A 17,797-nucleotide genomic window follows, 5' to 3' on the forward strand; every position below is an offset into this window, starting at 1 on the left:
TGTTTGAAGCACTTCATTTTTGTGCAACGTAGGAACTATTTAATTTCTCCTTAAAAGCTCTGCCTACGTGCAAGATGTACGAACTATCATTGCAGTTGCAAGATGGCTGGCCTGAAGAATCAGGCCATTTGCAAACGCAAAATGGCTTTTTCTGATGTATTAAATGGAAGGTATTCGAAAGGGGTGTTTGGGTGTACCTTCCAAATACCGAATTGTAGTGGTACGTAGAAATGTTTTTCCACCTTAATTTGGCCCAAAACAATCATACTTCATCATCATCTCTGTGATTGTGGTAACCAATCCTCAAATGATAAGGTGTCCCGTAAAAACCTCTCCCCTTTAAGAATGTTTCAAAACAATCATTGTATGTAGAGGCATTGGTCCTATGTACCACTGCCTATTCAAATAAAATAACAATGAAACAAATAAATCTGTTTTTTAAATGATCCAGTTTTCCTTTAATAAATAATATTAAGGACTACTTCTCCTGTTCCACAGTTTCAAGGTTGTACTTTCTAGCACAACTTAGTATGATCCTCACACTCTTTCATGATGTACTGATATTTTGTCATTCTGATTTTACAGAAAAGCTGGGGATATAGCTCAGTGGTAGAGCATTTGACTGCAGATCAAGAGTTCCCTGGTTCAAATCCGGGTGTCCTCTCACCCTATTTTGATACTGTTGTTTGTAATTGGGACTTTTCATCAATTCTATTTGGATCATCTTTGACAGAGTCAGTGTTCCCTTGGATATTGCACTTTAATAGCATTTCAGTGTTTCCTGCTCGAAACCTGTGAGCGAATGCAGTTTTTAACAGTCGGCTTGTTATTCCCTTTGGGAAATTTCTGAAACATCATTGATCAATTTTGGAATTCGGCTCTTCCTTTCACAGCACTAAACAAAGGGAATGGACTATTAAACCAATTGACAACTTTGTTATACTGTTTGGTGCTTTCTTGTATTGCACTGAAGAAATGGCGTATAAAACTTGGCAGCGAAGCAGTCAATCTATTTCTCATTTCACCTGTGTCTTCAGTCTTACATATATTCCACCTCTTCTCTGTGCATGCAAAGTATGTGTTTGTTTGAAGCACTTCATTTTTGTGCAACGTAGGAACTATTTAATTTTTCCTTAAAAGCTCTGCCTGCGTGCAAGATGTACGAACTATTATTGCAGTTGCAAGAAGGCTGGTTTGAAGAAACAGGCCATTTGCAAACGCAAAATGGCATTTTCTGATGTATTAAATGGAAGGTATTCGAAAGGGGTGTTTGGGTGTACCTTCCAAATACCGAATTGTAGTGGTACGTAGAAATGTTTTTCCACCATAATTTGGCCCAAAACAATCATACTTCATCACCATCTCAGTGATTGTGGTAAGCAATCCTCAAATGATAAGGTGTCCCGTAAAAACCTCTTCCCCTTTAAGAATGTTTCAAAACAATCATTGTATGTAGAGGCATTGGTCCTATGTACCACTGCCTATTCAAATAAAATAACAATGAAACAAATATCTGTTTTTTAAATGATCCAGTTTTCCTTTAATAAATAATATTAAGGACGACTTCTCCTGTTCCACAGTTTCAAGGTTGTACTTTCCGGAACAACTTAGTATGATCCTCTCACTCTTTCATGATTTACTGATATTTTGTCATTCTGGTGGTACTTTAAAGCTGGGGATATAGCTCAGTGGTAGAGCATTTGACTGCAGATCAAGAGGTCCCTGGTTCAAATCCTGGTGTCCCCTCACCCTATTTTGATTCTGTTGTTTGTAATTGGGACGTTCCATCAATTCCATTTGGATCATCTTTGACAGAGTCAGTGTTCCCTTGGATATTGCACTTTAATGGCATTACAGTGTTTGCTTCTCAAAACCTGTGAGTAAATGCAGTTTTTAACACTCGGCTTGGTATTCCCTTTGGGAAATTTCTGAAACATCATTGATCAATTTTGGAATTCGGCTCTTCCTTTCACAGCACTAAACAAAGGGAATGGACTATTAAACCAATTGACAACTTTGTTATACTGTTTGGTGCTTTCTTGTATTGCACTGAAGAAATGGCATATAAAACTTGGCAGCGAAGCAGTCAATCTATTTCTCATTTCACCTGTGTCTTCAGTCTTGCATATATTCCACCTCTTCTCTGTGCATGCAAAGTATGTGTTTGTTTGAAGCACTTCATTTTTGTGCAACGTAGGAACTATTTAATTTCTCCTTAAAAGCTCTGCCTACGTGCAAGATGTACGAACTATCATTGCAGTTGCAAGATGGCTGGCCTGAAGAATCAGGCCATTTGCAAACGCAAAATGGCTTTTTCTGATGTATTAAATGGAAGGTATTCGAAAGGGGTGTTTGGGTGTACCTTCCAAATACCGAATTGTAGTGGTACGTAGAAATGTTTTTCCACCTTAATTTGGCCCAAAACAATCATACTTCATCATCATCTCTGTGATTGTGGTAACCAATCCTCAAATGATAAGGTGTCCCGTAAAAACCTCTCCCCTTTAAGAATGTTTCAAAACAATCATTGTATGTAGAGGCATTGGTCCTATGTACCACTGCCTATTCAAATAAAATAACAATGAAACAAATAAATCTGTTTTTTAAATGATCCAGTTTTCCTTTAATAAATAATATTAAGGACTACTTCTCCTGTTCCACAGTTTCAAGGTTGTACTTTCTAGCACAACTTAGTATGATCCTCACACTCTTTCATGATGTACTGATATTTTGTCATTCTGATTTTACTGAAAAGCTGGGGATATAGCTCAGTGGTAGAGCATTTGACTGCAGATCAAGAGTTCCCTGGTTCAAATCCGGGTGTCCTCTCACCCTATTTTGATACTGTTGTTTGTAATTGGGACTTTTCATCAATTCTATTTGGATCATCTTTGACAGAGTCAGTGTTCCCTTGGATATTGCACTTTAATAGCATTTCAGTGTTTCCTGCTCGAAACCTGTGAGCGAATGCAGTTTTTAACAGTCGGCTTGTTATTCCCTTTGGGAAATTTCTGAAACATCATTGATCAATTTTGGAATTCGGCTCTTCCTTTCACAGCACTAAACAAAGGGAATGGACTATTAAACCAATTGACAACTTTGTTATACTGTTTGGTGCTTTCTTGTATTGCACTGAAGAAATGGCGTATAAAACTTGGCAGCGAAGCAGTCAATCTATTTCTCATTTCACCTGTGTCTTCAGTCTTACATATATTCCACCTCTTCTCTGTGCATGCAAAGTATGTGTTTGTTTGAAGCACTTCATTTTTGTGCATCGTAGGAACTATTTAATTTTTCCTTAAAAGCTCTGCCTGCGTGCAAGATGTACGAACTATTATTGCAGTTGCAAGAAGGCTGGTTTGAAGAAACAGGCCATTTGCAAACGCAAAATGGCATTTTCTGATGTATTAAATGGAAGGTATTCGAAAGGGGTGTTTGGGTGTACCTTCCAAATACCGAATTGTAGTGGTACGTAGAAATGTTTTTCCACCATAATTTGGCCCAAAACAATCATACTTCATCACCATCTCAGTGATTGTGGTAAGCAATCCTCAAATGATAAGGTGTCCCGTAAAAACCTCTTCCCCTTTAAGAATGTTTCAAAACAATCATTGTATGTAGAGGCATTGGTCCTATGTACCACTGCCTATTCAAATAAAATAACAATGAAACAAATATCTGTTTTTTAAATGATCCAGTTTTCCTTTAATAAATAATATTAAGGACGACTTCTCCTGTTCCACAGTTTCAAGGTTGTACTTTCCGGAACAACTTAGTATGATCCTCTCACTCTTTCATGATGTACTGATATTTTGTCATTCTGGTTGTACTTTAAAGCTGGGGATATAGCTCAGTGGTAGAGCATTTGACTGCAGATCAAGAGGTCCCTGGTTCAAATCCTGGTGTCCCCTCACCCTGTTTGGATTCTGTTGTTTGTAATTGGGACTTTCCATCAATTCCATTTGGATCATCTTTAACAGTCAGTGTTCCCTTGGATATTGCACTTTAATGGCATTACAGTGTTTGCTTCTCAAAACCTGTGAGTAAATGCAGTTTTTAACACTGGGCTTGTTATTCCCTTTGGGAAATGTCTGGAACATCATTGATCAATTTTGGAATTCGGCTCTTCCTTTCACAGCACTAAACAAAGGGAATGGACTATGAAACCAATTGACAACTTTGTTATACTGTTTGGTGCTTTCTTGTATTGCTCTGAAGAAATGGCATATAAAACTTGGCAGCAAAGCAGTCAATCTATTTTTCATTTCACCTGTGTCTTCAGTCTTACATATATTCCACCTCTTCTCTGTGCATGCAAAGTATGTGTTTGTTTGAAGCACTTCATTTTTGTGCAACGTAGGAACTATTTAATTTCTCCTTAAAAGCTCTGCCTACGTGCAAGATGTACGAACTATCATTGCAGTTGCAAGAAGGCTGGTCTGAAGAATCAGGCCATTTGCAAACGCAAAATGGCTTTTTCTGATGTATTAAATGGAAGGTATTCGAAAGGGGTGTTTGGGTGTACCTTCCAAATACCGAATTGTAGTGGTACTTAGAAATGTTTTACGACCATAATTTGGCCCAAAATAATCATACTTCATCATCATCTCTGTGATTGTGGTAACCAATCCTCAAATGATAAGGTGTCCCGTAAAAACCTCTTCCCCTTTAAGAATGTTTCAAAATAATCATTGTATGTAGAGGCATTGGTCCTATGTACCACTGCCTATTCAAATAAAATAACAATGAAACAAATATATGTTTTTTAAATGATCTAGTTTTCCTTTAATACATAATATTAAGGACTACTTCTCCTGTTCCACAGTTTCAAGGTTGTACTTTCTAGCACAACTTAGTATGATCCTCACACTCTTTCATGATGTACTGATATTTTGTCATTCTGATTTTACAGAAAAGCTGGGGATATAGCTCAGTGGTAGAGCATTTGACTGCAGATCAAGAGTTCCCTGGTTCAAATCCGGGTGTCCTCTCACCCTATTTTGATACTGTTGTTTGTAATTGGGACTTTTCATCAATTCTATTTGGATCATCTTTGACAGAGTCAGTGTTCCCTTGGATATTGCACTTTAATAGCATTTCAGTGTTTCCTGCTCAAAACCTGTGAGCGAATGCAGTTTTTAACAGTCGGCTTGTTATTCCCTTTGGGAAATTTCTGAAACATCATTGATCAATTTTGGAATTCGGCTCTTCCTTTCACAGCACTAAACAAAGGGAATGGACTATTAAACCAATTGACAACTTTGTTATACTGTTTGGTGCTTTCTTGTATTGCACTGAAGAAATGGCGTATAAAACTTGGCAGCGAAGCAGTCAATCTATTTCTCATTTCACCTGTGTCTTCAGTCTTACATATATTCCACCTCTTCTCTGTGCATGCAAAGTATGTGTTTGTTTGAAGCACTTCATTTTTGTGCAACGTTGGAACTATTTAATTTCTCCTTAAAAGCTCTGCCTACGTGCAAGATGTACGAACTATCATTGCAGTTGCAAGAAGGCTGGTCTGAAGAATCAGGCCATTTGCAAATGCAAAATGGCTTTTTCTGATGTATTAAATGGAAGGTATTCGAAAGGGGTGTTTGGGTGTACCTTCCAAATACCGAATTGTAGTGGTACGTAGAAATGTTTTTCCACCATAATTTGGCCCAAAACAATCATACTTCATCATCATCTCTGTGATTATGGTAACCAATCCTCAAATGATATGGTGTCCCGTAAAAACCTCTTCCCCTTTAAGAATGTTTCAAAACAATCATTGTATGTAGAAGCATTGGTCCTATGTACCACTGCCTATTCAAATAAAATAACAATGAAACAAATAAATCTGTTTTTTAAATGATCCAGTTTTCCTTTAATAAATAATATTAAGGACTACTTCTCCTGTTCCACAATTTCAAGGTTGTACTTTCTGGCACAACTTAGTATAAACCTCACACACTTTCATGATGTACTGATATTTTGTCATTCTGATTTTACTGCAAAGCTGGGGATATAGCTCAGTGGTAGAGCATTTGACTGCAGATCAAGGGGTCCCTGGTTCAAATCCGGGTGTCCTCTCACCCTATTTTGATTCTGTTGTTTGTAATTGGGACTTTTCATCAATTCTATTTGGATCATCTTTGACAGAGTCAGTGTTCCCTTGGATATTGCACTTTAATAGCATTTCAGTGTTTCCTGCTCAAAACCTGTGAGTGAATGCAATTTTTAACAGTCGGCTTTTATTCCCTTTGGGAAATTTCTGAAACATCATTGATCAATTTTGGAATTCGGCTCTTCCTTTCACAGCACTACACAAAGGGAATGGACTATTAAACCAATTGACAACTTTGTTATACTGTTTGGTGCTTTCTTGTATTGCACTGAAGAAATGGCATATAAAACTTGGCAGCGAAGCAGTCAATCTATTTCTCAATTCACCTGTGTCTTCAGTCTTACATATATTCCACCTCTTCTCTGTGCATGCAAAGTATGTGTTTGTTTGAAGCACTTCATTTTTGTGCAACGTAGGAACTATTTAATTTCTCCTTAAAAGCTCTGCCTACGTGCAAGATGTACGAACTATCATTGCAGTTGCAAGATGGCTGGCCTGAAGAATCAGGCCATTTGCAAACGCAAAATGGCTTTTTCTGATGTATTAAATGGAAGGTATTCGAAAGGGGTGTTTGGGTGTACCTTCCAAATACCGAATTGTAGTGGTACGTAGAAATGTTTTTCCACCTTAATTTGGCCCAAAACAATCATACTTCATCATCATCTCTGTGATTGTGGTAACCAATCCTCAAATGATAAGGTGTCCCGTAAAAACCTCTCCCCTTTAAGAATGTTTCAAAACAATCATTGTATGTAGAGGCATTGGTCCTATGTACCACTGCCTATTCAAATAAAATAACAATGAAACAAATAAATCTGTTTTTTAAATGATCCAGTTTTCCTTTAATAAATAATATTAAGGACTACTTCTCCTGTTCCACAGTTTCAAGGTTGTACTTTCTAGCACAACTTAGTATGATCCTCACACTCTTTCATGATGTACTGATATTTTGTCATTCTGATTTTACAGAAAAGCTGGGGATATAGCTCAGTGGTAGAGCATTTGACTGCAGATCAAGAGTTCCCTGGTTCAAATCCGGGTGTCCTCTCACCCTATTTTGATACTGTTGTTTGTAATTGGGACTTTTCATCAATTCTATTTGGATCATCTTTGACAGAGTCAGTGTTCCCTTGGATATTGCACTTTAATAGCATTTCAGTGTTTCCTGCTCGAAACCTGTGAGCGAATGCAGTTTTTAACAGTCGGCTTGTTATTCCCTTTGGGAAATTTCTGAAACATCATTGATCAATTTTGGAATTCGGCTCTTCCTTTCACAGCACTAAACAAAGGGAATGGACTATTAAACCAATTGACAACTTTGTTATACTGTTTGGTGCTTTCTTGTATTGCACTGAAGAAATGGCGTATAAAACTTGGCAGCGAAGCAGTCAATCTATTTCTCATTTCACCTGTGTCTTCAGTCTTACATATATTCCACCTCTTCTCTGTGCATGCAAAGTATGTGTTTGTTTGAAGCACTTCATTTTTGTGCAACGTAGGAACTATTTAATTTTTCCTTAAAAGCTCTGCCTGCGTGCAAGATGTACGAACTATTATTGCAGTTGCAAGAAGGCTGGTTTGAAGAAACAGGCCATTTGCAAACGCAAAATGGCATTTTCTGATGTATTAAATGGAAGGTATTCGAAAGGGGTGTTTGGGTGTACCTTCCAAATACCGAATTGTAGTGGTACGTAGAAATGTTTTTCCACCATAATTTGGCCCAAAACAATCATACTTCATCACCATCTCAGTGATTGTGGTAAGCAATCCTCAAATGATAAGGTGTCCCGTAAAAACCTCTTCCCCTTTAAGAATGTTTCAAAACAATCATTGTATGTAGAGGCATTGGTCCTATGTACCACTGCCTATTCAAATAAAATAACAATGAAACAAATATCTGTTTTTTAAATGATCCAGTTTTCCTTTAATAAATAATATTAAGGACGACTTCTCCTGTTCCACAGTTTCAAGGTTGTACTTTCCGGAACAACTTAGTATGATCCTCTCACTCTTTCATGATTTACTGATATTTTGTCATTCTGGTGGTACTTTAAAGCTGGGGATATAGCTCAGTGGTAGAGCATTTGACTGCAGATCAAGAGGTCCCTGGTTCAAATCCTGGTGTCCCCTCACCCTATTTTGATTCTGTTGTTTGTAATTGGGACGTTCCATCAATTCCATTTGGATCATCTTTGACAGAGTCAGTGTTCCCTTGGATATTGCACTTTAATGGCATTACAGTGTTTGCTTCTCAAAACCTGTGAGTAAATGCAGTTTTTAACACTCGGCTTGGTATTCCCTTTGGGAAATTTCTGAAACATCATTGATCAATTTTGGAATTCGGCTCTTCCTTTCACAGCACTAAACAAAGGGAATGGACTATTAAACCAATTGACAACTTTGTTATACTGTTTGGTGCTTTCTTGTATTGCACTGAAGAAATGGCATATAAAACTTGGCAGCGAAGCAGTCAATCTATTTCTCATTTCACCTGTGTCTTCAGTCTTGCATATATTCCACCTCTTCTCTGTGCATGCAAAGTATGTGTTTGTTTGAAGCACTTCATTTTTGTGCAACGTAGGAACTATTTAATTTCTCCTTAAAAGCTCTGCCTACGTGCAAGATGTACGAACTATCATTGCAGTTGCAAGATGGCTGGCCTGAAGAATCAGGCCATTTGCAAACGCAAAATGGCTTTTTCTGATGTATTAAATGGAAGGTATTCGAAAGGGGTGTTTGGGTGTACCTTCCAAATACCGAATTGTAGTGGTACGTAGAAATGTTTTTCCACCTTAATTTGGCCCAAAACAATCATACTTCATCATCATCTCTGTGATTGTGGTAACCAATCCTCAAATGATAAGGTGTCCCGTAAAAACCTCTCCCCTTTAAGAATGTTTCAAAACAATCATTGTATGTAGAGGCATTGGTCCTATGTACCACTGCCTATTCAAATAAAATAACAATGAAACAAATAAATCTGTTTTTTAAATGATCCAGTTTTCCTTTAATAAATAATATTAAGGACTACTTCTCCTGTTCCACAGTTTCAAGGTTGTACTTTCTAGCACAACTTAGTATGATCCTCACACTCTTTCATGATGTACTGATATTTTGTCATTCTGATTTTACTGAAAAGCTGGGGATATAGCTCAGTGGTAGAGCATTTGACTGCAGATCAAGAGTTCCCTGGTTCAAATCCGGGTGTCCTCTCACCCTATTTTGATACTGTTGTTTGTAATTGGGACTTTTCATCAATTCTATTTGGATCATCTTTGACAGAGTCAGTGTTCCCTTGGATATTGCACTTTAATAGCATTTCAGTGTTTCCTGCTCGAAACCTGTGAGCGAATGCAGTTTTTAACAGTCGGCTTGTTATTCCCTTTGGGAAATTTCTGAAACATCATTGATCAATTTTGGAATTCGGCTCTTCCTTTCACAGCACTAAACAAAGGGAATGGACTATTAAACCAATTGACAACTTTGTTATACTGTTTGGTGCTTTCTTGTATTGCACTGAAGAAATGGCGTATAAAACTTGGCAGCGAAGCAGTCAATCTATTTCTCATTTCACCTGTGTCTTCAGTCTTACATATATTCCACCTCTTCTCTGTGCATGCAAAGTATGTGTTTGTTTGAAGCACTTCATTTTTGTGCATCGTAGGAACTATTTAATTTTTCCTTAAAAGCTCTGCCTGCGTGCAAGATGTACGAACTATTATTGCAGTTGCAAGAAGGCTGGTTTGAAGAAACAGGCCATTTGCAAACGCAAAATGGCATTTTCTGATGTATTAAATGGAAGGTATTCGAAAGGGGTGTTTGGGTGTACCTTCCAAATACCGAATTGTAGTGGTACGTAGAAATGTTTTTCCACCATAATTTGGCCCAAAACAATCATACTTCATCACCATCTCAGTGATTGTGGTAAGCAATCCTCAAATGATAAGGTGTCCCGTAAAAACCTCTTCCCCTTTAAGAATGTTTCAAAACAATCATTGTATGTAGAGGCATTGGTCCTATGTACCACTGCCTATTCAAATAAAATAACAATGAAACAAATATCTGTTTTTTAAATGATCCAGTTTTCCTTTAATAAATAATATTAAGGACGACTTCTCCTGTTCCACAGTTTCAAGGTTGTACTTTCCGGAACAACTTAGTATGATCCTCTCACTCTTTCATGATTTACTGATATTTTGTCATTCTGGTGGTACTTTAAAGCTGGGGATATAGCTCAGTGGTAGAGCATTTGACTGCAGATCAAGAGGTCCCTGGTTCAAATCCTGGTGTCCCCTCACCCTATTTTGATTCTGTTGTTTGTAATTGGGACGTTCCATCAATTCCATTTGGATCATCTTTGACAGAGTCAGTGTTCCCTTGGATATTGCACTTTAATGGCATTACAGTGTTTGCTTCTCAAAACCTGTGAGTAAATGCAGTTTTTAACACTCGGCTTGGTATTCCCTTTGGGAAATTTCTGAAACATCATTGATCAATTTTGGAATTCGGCTCTTCCTTTCACAGCACTAAACAAAGGGAATGGACTATTAAACCAATTGACAACTTTGTTATACTGTTTGGTGCTTTCTTGTATTGCACTGAAGAAATGGCATATAAAACTTGGCAGCGAAGCAGTCAATCTATTTCTCATTTCACCTGTGTCTTCAGTCTTGCATATATTCCACCTCTTCTCTGTGCATGCAAAGGATGTGTTTGTTTGAAGCACTTCATTTTTGTGCAACGTAGGAACTATTTAATTTCTCCTTAAAAGCTCTGCCTACGGGCAAGATGTACGAACTATCATTGCAGTTGCAAGAAGGCTGGTCTGAAGAATCAGGCCATTTGCAAACGCAAAATGGCTTTTTCTGATGTATTAAATGGAAGGTATTCGAAAGGGGTGTTTGTGTGTACCTTCCAAATTCTCGAATTGTAGTGGTACGTAGAAATGTTTTTCCACAATAATTTGGCCCAAAACAATCATACTTCATCATCATCTCTGTGATTGTGGTAACCAATCCTCAAATGATAAGGTGTCCCGTAAAAACCTCTTCCCCTTTAAGAATGTTTCAAAACAATCATTGTATGTAGAGGGATTGGTCCTATGTACCACTGCCTATTCAAATAAAATAACAATGAAACAAATAAATCTGTTTTTTAAATGATCCAGTTTTCCTTTAATAAATAATATTAAGGACTACTTCTCCTGTTCCACAGTTTCAAGGTTGTACTTTCTGGCACAACTTAGTATGATCCTCACACTCTTTCATGATATACCGATATGTTGTCATTCTGATTTTACTGAAAGGCTGGGGATATAGCTCAGTGGTAGAGCATTTGACTACAGATGAAGTGGTCCCTGGTTCAAATCCGGGTGTCCCATCACCCTATTTTGATTCTGTTGTTTGTAATTTGGACTTTTCATCAATTCCATTTGGATCATCTTTGACAGAGTCAGTGTTCCCTTGGATATTGCACTTTAATAGCATTTCAGTGTTTCCTGCTCAAAGCCTGTGAGTAAATGCAGTTTTTAACACTCGGCTTGGTATTCACTTTGGGAAATTTCTGAAACATCATTGATCAATTTTGGAATTCAGCTCTTCCTTTCACAGCACTAAACAAAGGGAATGGACTATGAAACCAATTGACAACTTCGTTATACTGTTTGGTGCTTTCTTGTATTGCGCTGAACAAATTGCGTATAAAACTTGGCAGCGAAGCAGTCAATCTATTTCTCATTTCACCTGTGTCTTCAGTCTTACATATATTCCACCTCTTCTCTGTGCATGCAAAGTATGTGTTTGTTTGAAGCACTTCATTTTTGTGCAACGTAGGAACTATTTAATTTCTCCTTAAAAGCTCTTCCTACGTGCAAGATGTACGCACTATCATTGCAGTTGCAAGAAGGCTGGTCTGAAGAATCAGGCCATTTGCAAACGCAAAATGGCTTTTTCTGATGTATTAAATGGAAGGTATTCGAAAGGGGTGTTTGGGTGTACCTTCCAAATACCAAATTGTAGTGGTACGTAGAAATGTTTTTCCACCATAATTTGGCCCAAAACAATCATACTTCATCATCATCTCCGTGATTGTGGTAACCAATCCTCAAATGATAAGGTGTCCCGTAAAAACATCTTCCCCTTTAGGAATGTTTCAAAACAATCATTGTATGTAGAGGCATTGGTCCTATGTACCACTGCCTATTCAAATAAAATAACAATGAAACAAATAAATCTGTTTTTTAAATGATCCAGTTTTCCTTTAATAAATAATATTAAGGACTACTTCTCCTGTTCCACAGTTTCAAGGTTGTACTTTCTGGCACAACTTAGAATGATCCTCACACTCTTTCATGATGTACTGATATTTTGTCATTCTGATTTTACTGACAACCTGGGGATATAGCTCAGTGGTAGAGCATTAGACTGCAGATCAAGAGTTCCCTGATTCAAATCCGCGTGTCCTCTCACCCTATTTTGATTCTGTTGTTTGTAATTGGGACTTTTCATCAATTCTATTTGGATCATCTTTGACAGAGTCAGTGTTCCCTTGGATATTGCACTTTAATAGCATTTCAGTGTTTCCTGCCCAAAACCTGTGAGTGAATGCAGTTTTTAACAGTCGGCTTGTTATTCCCTTTGGGAAATTTCTGAAACATCATTGATCAATTTTGGAATTCGGCTCTTCCTTTCACAGCACTAAACAAAGGGAATGGACTATTAAACCAATTGACAACTTTGTTATACTGTTTGGTGCTTTCTTGTATTGCACTGAAGAAATGGCGTATAAAACTTGGCAGCGAAGCAGTCAATCTATTTCTCATTTCACCTGTGTCTTCAGTCTTACATATATTCCACCTCTTCTCTATGCATGCAAAGTATGTGTTTGTTTGAAGCACTTCATTTTTGTGCAACGTAGGAACTATTTAATTTTTCCTTAAAAGCTCTGCCTACGTGCAAGATGTACGAACTATCATTGCAGTTGCAAGAAGGCTGGTCTGAAGAATCAGGCCATTTGCAAACGCAAAATGGCTTTTTCTGATGTATTAAATGGAAGGTATTCGAAAGGGGTGTTTGGGTGTACCTTCCAAATACCGAATTGTAGTGGTACGTAGAAATGTTTTTCCACCATAATTTGGCCCAAAACAATCATACTTCATCACCATCTCAGTGATTGTGGTAAGCAATCCTCAAATGATAAGGTGTCCCGTAAAAACCTCTTCCCCTTTAAGAATGTTTCAAAACAATCATTGTATGTAGAGGCATTGGTCCTATGTACCACTGCCTATTCAAATAAAATAACAATGAAACAAATATCTGTTTTTTAAATGATCCAGTTTTCCTTTAATAAATAATATTAAGGACGACTTCTCCTGTTCCACAGTTTCAAGGTTGTACTTTCCGGAACAACTTAGTATGATCCTCTCACTCTTTCATGATTTACTGATATTTTGTCATTCTGGTGGTACTTTAAAGCTGGGGATATAGCTCAGTGGTAGAGCATTTGACTGCAGATCAAGAGGTCCCTGGTTCAAATCCTGGTGTCCCCTCACCCTATTTTGATTCTGTTGTTTGTAATTGGGACGTTCCATCAATTCCATTTGGATCATCTTTGACAGAGTCAGTGTTCCCTTGGATATTGCACTTTAATGGCATTACAGTGTTTGCTTCTCAAAACCTGTGAGTAAATGCAGTTTTTAACACTCGGCTTGGTATTCCCTTTGGGAAATTTCTGAAACATCATTGATCAATTTTGGAATTCGGCTCTTCCTTTCACAGCACTAAACAAAGGGAATGGACTATTAAACCAATTGACAACTTTGTTATACTGTTTGGTGCTTTCTTGTATTGCACTGAAGAAATGGCATATAAAACTTGGCAGCGAAGCAGTCAATCTATTTCTCATTTCACCTGTGTCTTCAGTCTTACATATATTCCACCTCTTCTCTGTGCATGCAAAGTATGTGTTTGTTTGAAGCACTTCATTTTTGTGCAACGTAGGAACTATTTAATTTCTCCTTAAAAGCTCTGCCTACGTGCAAGATGTACGAACTCTCATTGCAGTTGCAAGAAGGCTGGTCTGAAGAATCAGGCCATTTGCAAACGCAAAATGGCTTTTTCTGATGTATTAAATGGAAGGTATTCGAAAGGGGTGTTTGGGTGTACCTTCCAAATACCGAATTGTAGTGGTACGTAGAAATGTTTTTCCACCATAATTTGGCCCAAAACAATCTTACTTCATCATCATCTCTGTGATTGTGGTAACCAATCCTCAAATGATAAGGTGTCCCATAAAAACCTCTTCAACTTTAAGAATGTTTCAAAACAATCATTGTATGTAGAGGCATTGGTCCTATGTACCACTGCCTATTCAAATAAAATAACAATGAAACAAATAAATCTGTTTTTCAAATGATCCAGTTTTCCTTTAATAAATAATATTAAGGACTACTTCTCCTGCTCCACAGTTTCAAGGTTGTACTTTCTGGCACAACTTAGTATGAGCCTCACACTCTTTCATGATGTACTGATATTTTGTCATTCTGATTTTACTGAAAAGCTGGGGTATAGCTCAGTGGTAGAGCATTTGACTGCAGATCAAGAGGTCCCTGGTTCAAATCCGGGTGTCCCCTCACCCTATTTTGATTCTGTTGTTTGTAATTGGGACTTTTCACCATTCCATTTGGATCATATTTGACAGAGTCAGTGTTCCCTTGGATATTGCACTTTAATAGCATTTCAGTGTTTCCTGCTCAAAACCTGTGAGTAAGTGCAGTTTTTAACACTGGGCTTGTTATTCCCTTTGGGAAATTTCTGAAACATCATTGATCAATTTTGGAATTCGGCTCTTCCTTTCACAGCACTAAACAAAGGGAATGGACTATTAAACCAATTGACAACTTTGTTATACTGTTTGGTTCTTTCTTGTATTGCACTGAAGAAATGGCGTATAAAACTTGGCAGCGAAGCAGTCAATCTATTTCTCATTTCACCTGTGTCTTCAGTCTTACATATATTCCACCTCTTGTCTGTGCATGCAAAGTATGTGTTTGTTTGAAGCACTTCATTTTTGTGCAACGTAGGAACTATTTAATTTTTCCTTAAAAGCTCTGCCTACATGCAAGATGTACGAACTATCATTGCAGTTGCAAGAAGGCTGGTCTGAAGAATCAGGCCATTTGCAAACGCAAAATGGCTTTTTCTGATGTATTAAATGGAAGGTATTCGAAAGGGGTGTTTGGGTGTACCTTCCAAATACCGAATTGTAGTGGTACGTAGAAATGTTTTTCCACCATAATTTGGCCGAAAACAATCATACTTCATCACCATCTCAGTGATTGTGGTAACCAATCCTCAAATGATAAGGTGTCCCGTAAAAACCTCTTCCCCTTTAAGAATGTTTCAAAACAATCATTGTATGTAGAGGCATTGGTCCTATGTACCACTGCCTATTCAAATAAAATAACAATGAAACAAATATCTGTTTTTTAAATGATCCAGTTTTCCTTTAATAAATAATATTAAGGACTACTTCTCCTCATCCACAGTTTCAAGGTTGTACTTTCCGGAACAACTTAGTATGATCCTCTCACTCTTTCATGATGTACTGATATTTTGTCATTCTGGTTGTACTTTAAAGCTGGGGATATAGCTCAGTGGTAGAGCATTTGACTGCAGATCAAGAGGTCCCTGGTTCAAATCCTGGTGTCCCCTCACCCTGTTTGGATTCTGTTGTTTGTAATTGGGACTTTCCATCAATTCCATTTGGATCATCTTTAACAGTCAGTGTTCCCTTGGATATTGCACTTTAATGGCATTACAGTGTTTGCTTCTCAAAACCTGTGAGTAAATGCAGTTTTTAACACTGGGCTTGTTATTCCCTTTGGGAAATGTCTGGAACATCATTGATCAATTTTGGAATTCGGCTCTTCCTTTCACAGCACTAAACAAAGGGAATGGACTATGAAACCAATTGACAACTTTGTTATACTGTTTGGTGCTTTCTTGTATTGCTCTGAAGAAATGGCATATAAAACTTGGCAGCGAAGCAGTCAATCTATTTTTCATTTCACCTGTGTCTTCAGTCTTACATATATTCCACCTCTTCTCTGTGCATGCAAAGTATGTGTTTGTTTGAAGCACTTCATTTTTGTGCAACGTAGGAACTATTTAATTTCTCCTTAAAAGCTCTGCCTACGTGCAAGATGTACGAACTATCATTGCAGTTGCAAGAAGGCTGGTCTGAAGAATCAGGCCATTTGCAAACGCAAAATGGCTTTTTCTGATGTATTAAATGGAAGGTATTCGAAAGGGGTGTTTGGGTGTACCTTCCAAATACCGAATTGTAGTGGTACTTAGAAATGTTTTACGACCATAATTTGGCCCAAAATAATCATACTTCATCATCATCTCTGTGATTGTGGTAACCAATCCTCAAATGATAAGGTGTCCCGTAAAAACCTCTTCCCCTTTAAGAATGTTTCAAAATAATCATTGTATGTAGAGGCATTGGTCCTATGTACCACTGCCTATTCAAATAAAATAACAATGAAACAAATATATGTTTTTTAAATGATCCAGTTTTCCTTTAATACATAATATTAAGGACTACTTCTCCTGTTCCACAGTTTCAAGGTTGTACTTTCTGGCACAACTTAGAATGATCCTCACACTCTTTCATGATGTACTGATATTTTGTCATTCTGATTTTACTGACAACCTGGGGATATAGCTCAGTGGTAGAGCATTTGACTGCAGATCAAGAGGTCCCTGGTTCAAATCCGGGTGTACCCTCACCCTATTTTGATTCTGTTGTTTGTAATTGGGACTTTTCATCAATTCCATTTGGATCATCTTTGACAGAGTCAGTATTCCCTTGGATATTGCACTTTAATAGCATTTCAGTGTTTCCTGCTCAAAACCTGTGAGTAAATGCAGTTTTTAACACTCGGCTTGTTATTCCCTTTGGGAAATTTCTGAAACATCATTGATCAATTTTGGAATTCGGCTCTTCCTTTCACAGCACTAAACAAAGGGAATGGACTATGAAACCAATTGACAACTTTGTTATACTGTTTGGTGCTTTCTTGTATTGCACTGAAGAAATGGCGTATAAAACTTGGCAGCGAAGCAGTCAATCTATTTCTCATTTCACCTGTGTCTTCAGTCTTACATATATTCCACCTCTTCTCTGTGCATGCAAAGTATGTGTTTGTTTGAAGCACTTCATTTTTGTGCCACGTAGGAACTATTTAATTTCTCCTTAAAAGCTCTGCCTACGTGCAAGATGTACGAACTAGCATTGCAGTTGCAAGAAGGCTGGTCTGAAGAATCAGGCCATTTGCAAACGCAAAATGGCTTTTTCTGATGTATTAAATGGAAGGTATTCGAAAGGGGTGTTTGGGTGTACCTTCCAAATACCAAATTGTAGTGGTACGTAGAAATGTTTTTCCACCATAATTTGGCCCAAAACAATCATACTTCATCATCATCTCCGTGATTGTGGTAACCAATCCTCAAATGATAAGGTGTCCCGTAAAAACCTCTTCCCCTTTAAGAATGTTTCAAAACAATCATTGTATGTAGAGGCATTGGTCCTATGTACCACTGCCTATGCAAATAAAATAACAATGAAACAAATAAATCTGTTTTTTAAATGATCCAGTTTTCCTTTAATAAATAATATTAAGGA

General features: G+C 37.6%; 14 non-coding genes across 14 annotated transcripts; all 14 read left to right on the forward strand.

The window, feature by feature from the left end:
• Positions 1-592: 592 nt before the first annotated feature.
• Positions 593-664, forward strand: TRNAC-GCA (transfer RNA cysteine (anticodon GCA)). Its single transcript has one exon. It is a non-coding gene; the product is annotated as a tRNA-Cys (tRNA).
• Positions 665-1,674: 1,010 nt separating this feature from the next.
• Positions 1,675-1,746, forward strand: TRNAC-GCA (transfer RNA cysteine (anticodon GCA)). Its single transcript has one exon. It is a non-coding gene; the product is annotated as a tRNA-Cys (tRNA).
• A 1,011-nt stretch (positions 1,747-2,757) lies between these two features.
• On the forward strand, positions 2,758-2,829 carry TRNAC-GCA (transfer RNA cysteine (anticodon GCA)). The gene has a single exon. It is a non-coding gene; the product is annotated as a tRNA-Cys (tRNA).
• Positions 2,830-3,839: 1,010 nt separating this feature from the next.
• On the forward strand, positions 3,840-3,911 carry TRNAC-GCA (transfer RNA cysteine (anticodon GCA)). Its single transcript has one exon. It is a non-coding gene; the product is annotated as a tRNA-Cys (tRNA).
• Positions 3,912-4,919: 1,008 nt separating this feature from the next.
• Positions 4,920-4,991, forward strand: TRNAC-GCA (transfer RNA cysteine (anticodon GCA)). The gene has a single exon. It is a non-coding gene; the product is annotated as a tRNA-Cys (tRNA).
• Positions 4,992-6,003: 1,012 nt separating this feature from the next.
• On the forward strand, positions 6,004-6,075 carry TRNAC-GCA (transfer RNA cysteine (anticodon GCA)). Its single transcript has one exon. It is a non-coding gene; the product is annotated as a tRNA-Cys (tRNA).
• Positions 6,076-7,085: 1,010 nt separating this feature from the next.
• TRNAC-GCA (transfer RNA cysteine (anticodon GCA)) lies at positions 7,086-7,157 on the forward strand. The gene has a single exon. It is a non-coding gene; the product is annotated as a tRNA-Cys (tRNA).
• Positions 7,158-8,167: 1,010 nt separating this feature from the next.
• TRNAC-GCA (transfer RNA cysteine (anticodon GCA)) lies at positions 8,168-8,239 on the forward strand. The gene has a single exon. It is a non-coding gene; the product is annotated as a tRNA-Cys (tRNA).
• Positions 8,240-9,250: 1,011 nt separating this feature from the next.
• On the forward strand, positions 9,251-9,322 carry TRNAC-GCA (transfer RNA cysteine (anticodon GCA)). The gene has a single exon. It is a non-coding gene; the product is annotated as a tRNA-Cys (tRNA).
• Positions 9,323-10,332: 1,010 nt separating this feature from the next.
• Positions 10,333-10,404, forward strand: TRNAC-GCA (transfer RNA cysteine (anticodon GCA)). The gene has a single exon. It is a non-coding gene; the product is annotated as a tRNA-Cys (tRNA).
• Positions 10,405-11,417: 1,013 nt separating this feature from the next.
• TRNAC-ACA (transfer RNA cysteine (anticodon ACA)) lies at positions 11,418-11,491 on the forward strand. Its single transcript has one exon. It is a non-coding gene; the product is annotated as a tRNA-Cys (tRNA).
• Positions 11,492-13,583: 2,092 nt separating this feature from the next.
• Positions 13,584-13,655, forward strand: TRNAC-GCA (transfer RNA cysteine (anticodon GCA)). The gene has a single exon. It is a non-coding gene; the product is annotated as a tRNA-Cys (tRNA).
• Positions 13,656-15,747: 2,092 nt separating this feature from the next.
• Positions 15,748-15,819, forward strand: TRNAC-GCA (transfer RNA cysteine (anticodon GCA)). Its single transcript has one exon. It is a non-coding gene; the product is annotated as a tRNA-Cys (tRNA).
• Positions 15,820-16,827: 1,008 nt separating this feature from the next.
• Positions 16,828-16,899, forward strand: TRNAC-GCA (transfer RNA cysteine (anticodon GCA)). Its single transcript has one exon. It is a non-coding gene; the product is annotated as a tRNA-Cys (tRNA).
• Positions 16,900-17,797: the final 898 nt, after the last annotated feature.

The sequence above is a fragment of the Lissotriton helveticus genome, chromosome 1_2 (genome assembly GCF_964261635.1).
Source record: "Lissotriton helveticus chromosome 1_2, aLisHel1.1, whole genome shotgun sequence".
NCBI lineage: Eukaryota > Metazoa > Chordata > Amphibia > Caudata > Salamandridae > Lissotriton > Lissotriton helveticus.